Genomic DNA, 5974 nt, shown 5'->3' with positions numbered 1-5974 from the left:
AATTTCTTTTGTGGCTTTATTTTTGTCACAGTGACTGCATTTTTTTTTACAAAGACCTTACTCTGGCCTTTGATAACAACTGCATTGACCAGCAATTGTAAAACATTTCAACAATTCCACCTACTATCAAAATCTCTAGATGCAATAAATCGGGTGCACATTTAAACAGCAGCATTCTGAGAGATGGTTTTCTTCTATCAGTCTGTTAAAAGCTGTGTAAGAAACCTGTGTATGTGTAGACTGGGGCTGATTCCACATTTGGCATTTGCCTCCCTTTCGCTCCGAGGTTGTTCCATGCGGGTGTGATTTCCCAATTCTGCACTAGAGGATTTCTCCCGGATTCAATTCCCAATCTGTTCCGTGTGTTCTGATTCCGCATTACTGCTGTTCCCGGAGTATCCCCCACAATCATAGCAATTTCCCCCTCCCTCATATGTTTCCCTTTTTTTTATAACACACATGCGGGTTCACATTCCTACATGATCATCTTTGTTTGCATTACAACGTAATGCCAGAAGCATAATACTGGCCCTGCCATTGGCAGGTTATCGAAGCCCCGGGAAATTTGAGTTGGCGATCCACCATTTTTATCCACACACGCTGAATGTTAAGCACACAGTTTTCCATTAAAAGCTATAATGAATTACAAACAGATGCATGGAGGTGGGGGGGGGGGAGGGAAGATTTATGCAGAGGGGTTAAGGGAGAAAGTTTCACCAACCTATCAAAAATATAAACCTATGAATGTCTTTTCAAAATTTTTGTTCATGATTTTTCCCACCATTTCTTTTGTTATGTATCTTATAACCACATCGCTTGGCAGATTATTCTTTTTTGCATAGAGTGAGTTCACTCTATACATATAGTCATACATATTTCTATTCCCTTCAGGATCATCCTCCAAAAATTCTGCAATTATTTTTATTATGTATTCTTTCAGATCAGATTCTTCTGGTACACCTCTCAGATGGATCTGTGTCTCCATCAACTTGCAGTCATGTATTATCACCTTTTCTTGTAATTTTAACAAGGTGGAATCATGTGTTTTCACTCTCCCTTCCACCTCTTGTACTTTTTTTGTTATTACTACAGTCTCATTTCTGAGATTCTCTATTTCTTTTTTTAATTCTTTTTTTGAGTCCTCAATATCCTTTCTTATTTCTTTTTTAGAGGCAGTTATCATTTCTTTCACCCCCTTCATTATCCTGGCTTCCATTGCATCTAATTGGGCTTGCATTTTCTCTATTGAAGCAGACCTAGCACGAGTTTGCTTCAGATCTGAAATATAAAAAAGATCAAAAATTTCTATCTCACCAAATTAAATTTGGACCATCAGGTTTAATAGAGTGAAGCTTGCCCTTTCCAATGAACCCAATTTCACCATCCTCTGAGCCTCCCAGGCTCAGATATAAATGTTTAAATTTTTTATTTTTCCAAAATGGCAGTCGTGACTTTTGCTTCACTTAAATGTTTTTCCTTCTTTCCCCTTTAACCAATTCAAATCTTCACCACTATGCAATAGTCCTTTTTTTATAATTGCAAACTCAGTTAACTCCACCAATTTTTATTGTCCCAATCACTTTAAAAATGTTAAAATTTTATCCTCCCAGCAATGGCCGCCAATATTTCTCTCTGATCTTATAATCTTAGATTAGGCAATTTACTTCTCTAACTTCCTTCTTCTTCCTCTGGTACTTCCTGCTTTTCCTGCCACCAAGTCTCGTTTCACTGGTAGAGAAATCTCACGATGTCTGACGTACTTCCTGTGTTGACTATGAGTGCTGCAGATCTATGATGATGGGGCTGCCTCCTCAACCGCAGATAGACGAAACAATAAATTCCTTTCTCCTTTTAGCACTGTCTTTTAAATTTACAAAGTTCAAATTTGGCCCCTTTTTTCTTCTTTCAGGCTTTCATTATTTCCAACTCCCACCTTTTAATTTTGTTTTGTTTAGCTTTAATTAGTCTCGGAGTGAAGATAGCAATCAGTACCTTTTTTTTCTGTAGTTTATCCAGATCAACACCAGTCTTTTGTAGATTAGATGTTTAAAGTTGTAAAAGAAGATTTTGATCCTGTCGCGCTTATGTCAAATAAATGACTCTGGAAACTTCTGCAGATGATGAATATGCAACTTCTCTCCAGAGATCCCTAAAAGCCTCAAAGGAGCCCCCACCAGGACTCCCTTTCAGCCAAGGTAAGTCTCCTCAAAGTGTCTGTGCATATCTTGGACAATTCTCTAGCTGAGAAAAGTAGGCATTAATTTGCCTTTTACTACCATGAACAGAAGTGCCAGCCTGCCCCCGTTAAGGAAAGCAGCTCAGCTCGCCATTTTCTAATCCCAGAAAAGACATTGATAGTGAGAGGTAGTAGAATAAGAATTATGAAAGAGTTGCCAAGACAAGTGCTAACTGACAGGAATGCATATAAAAAACTGACAGAAAAATTACGCAACAATGAAATGAAATACAGATGGATAATACCTGAGGGTTTGAGCTTTGAACTTCAAGGGAAAGGGATTACAATTACAAACACACAGGAATTGCATAGATTTCATGGAGAGAATAAAGAATTTGCACCATAATGGATTACAAATTGATATCTTGGAATGTAAATGGACTAAACTCACCACAAAAAAGAAGGGCAGTATTTCATTGGATAAAAAAACAAAATTGTAATATAGTTTGTTTACAAGAAGCGCACATTAGACAAAAGGATTATAAATTTGTATGGAATAAGCAATTTGGACTATAATTTTATACATTGGCTGAACAGAAGAAGAGAAAAGTAATTTTTTATATTAAAAAAAATTAGATCCGAAATTGGTTTTTAAAGATAAAGATGGAAGATATGTAGCGGTGGAAATTACATTGAACGCTAAAAAAAACTTTATTGTTGGGTCTTTATACTCCAAATGGTGCAAAGGACAATTTCTTTAAAAATATTATGCAACACCTTGATGAAGTGACCTATGAGCAAATTATGTTGATGGGGGACTTTAATGGAACAATTCAGAACACAATAGATAGATCTGGAAAGAAAAAAATTGATAAAGAAGGGAAATTGCCAAAGTCTTTTTTTGAGTTGGTTAAACAAGAGAATTTGGAGGATATATGGAGGAAGTTCAATCCTAATGTATGGGACTATACCTTTTTTTCAGCCAGACATAATTCTTTTTCTAGAATTGACATGTTGTGGGGTACCAAAGATTTGGGACTTATAACAAAGAAGATAGAGATTTTACCCAAAATAGGAGCTGACCATAACCCAATAATGTGGATTACAAAATTGTCCAAAAATTCGAGAAGATGGAGATTAAATGAAGATTTACTACAAAATAAAGAAATAGTGACATCTTTAGAAAATGAAACTAAAGCTTATTTCCAAGTCAATGATAGAGAAGATATAGAATTTCAGACGGTATGGGATGCCTATAAGGCAGTAATGAGAGGAATATTAATAACATTGAATAATAAAGATAAAAGAGCAAAAGATAAACAGAACTTGGACATTCAAAATGAAATTAAGAAAAAAGAAGATGAATTAAGAAAAAGGCCAGGGAAAAAGAAAATTATAAAGGAGATTACAATACTACAAACACAAATGAGACATTTGTTACATAAAGAAATGGAATGGAATTTGAAAAAATTACAACAGAAATCCTTTGAGAGAGCAAACAAACCTGGAAAGTAGTTGGCCTGGCAATTGAAGAAAAACAGAGAAAGTAAAATTATTAATAAAATTGTGGCTGATGGAAAAGAGATGGTGGATTAAGAAGGAATAAAGAGAGAATTTTTTAAGTATTATGCTAAATTATTTAAGGGTGTTAAAGTACAGAAAGAAAGGATTGAAACGTATTTGCAAAAGATCAAAATAGCACCCTTAACTGAATATATGGAAAAAATTTTGAATGATCCAATTGAAAAAATAGAAATTGAAGCAGCGATTAATGTAATGAAAATTGGAAAGGCACCTGGACCAGATGGATATACGGCAAATTTTTTTAAAAAGCTTAAAGAAGAATTAGTACCGAAACTTCAAAAATTGATGAATGTGATAAGATTGAATGGGAAAATACCAAATACATGGAAAGAAGCTGTAATTTCGTTGATTCCAAAGGAAGAAAGAGATGTCACGAATGTAAAGAATTCTAGACTAATTTCATTATTAAATAATGATTATAAGATATACACAAGAATCCTGGCAGAACAGCTTAAACAATATTTAATAAACTCTATAAAGGAAGATCAAGCGGGGTTTCTCCCTAAAAGGCAAATAAGAGACAATATTAGAACTGTTGTAAATATTGTAGAATATTATGAAAGACATCCGGAGAAGGAGGTTGCATTATTTTTTGTTGATGCAGAGAAAGCTTTTGATAATTTGAACTGGGACTTTATGTTTGCAGTAATGGAAAAAATAAAACTGAGGGAAAACTTTATAAGAATGATAAAGGCAATATATACTGAACAATGTGCAAGGCTATGTATAAATGCAGATCTTACAGATGAAATGATAATCAGCAAAGGTACAAGACAAGGTTGTCCGCTTTCACCATTGTTGTTTATAATGTCTCTTGAAATCTTATTGATGTAAATACAAGACGATGAAGAAATAGAAGGAATGAGAATTAAAGGATTTACCTATAAATATAGAGTATTTGCGGATGATATAATGTTTATAAATGAAAATCCTACAGAACTTACACCTTTGTTGTTAGCAAAAATACAAGATTTTGGAGAATTGGTGGGACTTTATATTAATAAAGAAAAATCAAAACTTTTATGTAAAAATATGCAAGTAATTAAACAAAAGGAATTGCAAAAGCTAACGGGATGTGAAGTTACCTCTAAAGTAAAATACTTGGGTGTGGAAATAACAATGAAGAACATTGATCTGTTTAAAAATAATTATGAAAAGTTATGACGTAAAATGGATGAAGATATGATAAAGTGGAACAAGCTTAATTTGTCATTGCTTGGTAGAACAGCTGCAATTAAGATGAACATCTTGCCGAGAATAATGTATTTATTCCAAACTATTCCGATTGTGAAAGACAGTAAACAATTTAATAAACGGCAAAGAAAGATTTCAGAATTTATATGGGCTGGAAAGAAACCAAGAATTAAAATGAAAGTTTTAATAGATGCTAAAGAAAGAGGATTCCAATTACCACATTTAAGATTATATCATGAAGCAGTTTGTTTAGTGTGGATAAAAGATTGGGTGACACTATTGAATAAAAAACTTTTAACGTTGGGAGGTCATGGAAATAAATTCAGCTGATGTACAGATGGTATATGACTCCTAAAAAGTTGGCAAAGATGAACAATAAGATGCCAGACAGATGTTGGAAATGCAAAAAATATGAAGGTTCTTTCTACCATATGTGGTAGACTTGTGAAAGAGCAAAAAAGTATTGGCAGATGATTCAACAAGAGATTTCTAAGATCTTGGGATACGAATTTAACAAAGTTGCAGAGACTTTTCTGTTGGGATTACAAATGGAAAAATTTCCAAAAGAAGATAGAACTTTAATCTGGTACTTGCTCTCAGCTGCTAGGGAATTGTATGCACAGTTGTGGAAGCAAGAAAAAATACCAGAGAAATGGGATTGGATTGTAAAAGTTATGACATGGAGTGAAATGGACAAGTTAACAAGAACCTTAAGAGACTATGATTTAGAACTATTTCAGATAGAGTGGAAAAAGTTCAGAAGATACGTAGAAAAAGAGTGGAAAATAAAAGGACATTGGACAATTTTTGATAATGATTAAGTACAAGAGAAAGGAGGATATTAATTTTGGTTCTTATTAATTAAGGGTACCTTTAATGTTAATACTTTAAGTATAGAACACCGGTGGGCGTCAAGTAACGGGGGGAGGGTGGGTAGAAAGTAATATATGGGATAGATAAAAAAGTAGTTATTAGTGATGTAAGAAATTGAAATTTATTACCATATGTTACTAATAAAAT

The sequence above is a fragment of the Heteronotia binoei genome, chromosome 6 (genome assembly GCF_032191835.1).
Source record: "Heteronotia binoei isolate CCM8104 ecotype False Entrance Well chromosome 6, APGP_CSIRO_Hbin_v1, whole genome shotgun sequence".
NCBI classification, from domain to species: domain Eukaryota; kingdom Metazoa; phylum Chordata; class Lepidosauria; order Squamata; family Gekkonidae; genus Heteronotia; species Heteronotia binoei.
This window is presented reverse-complemented; position numbering follows the sequence as displayed.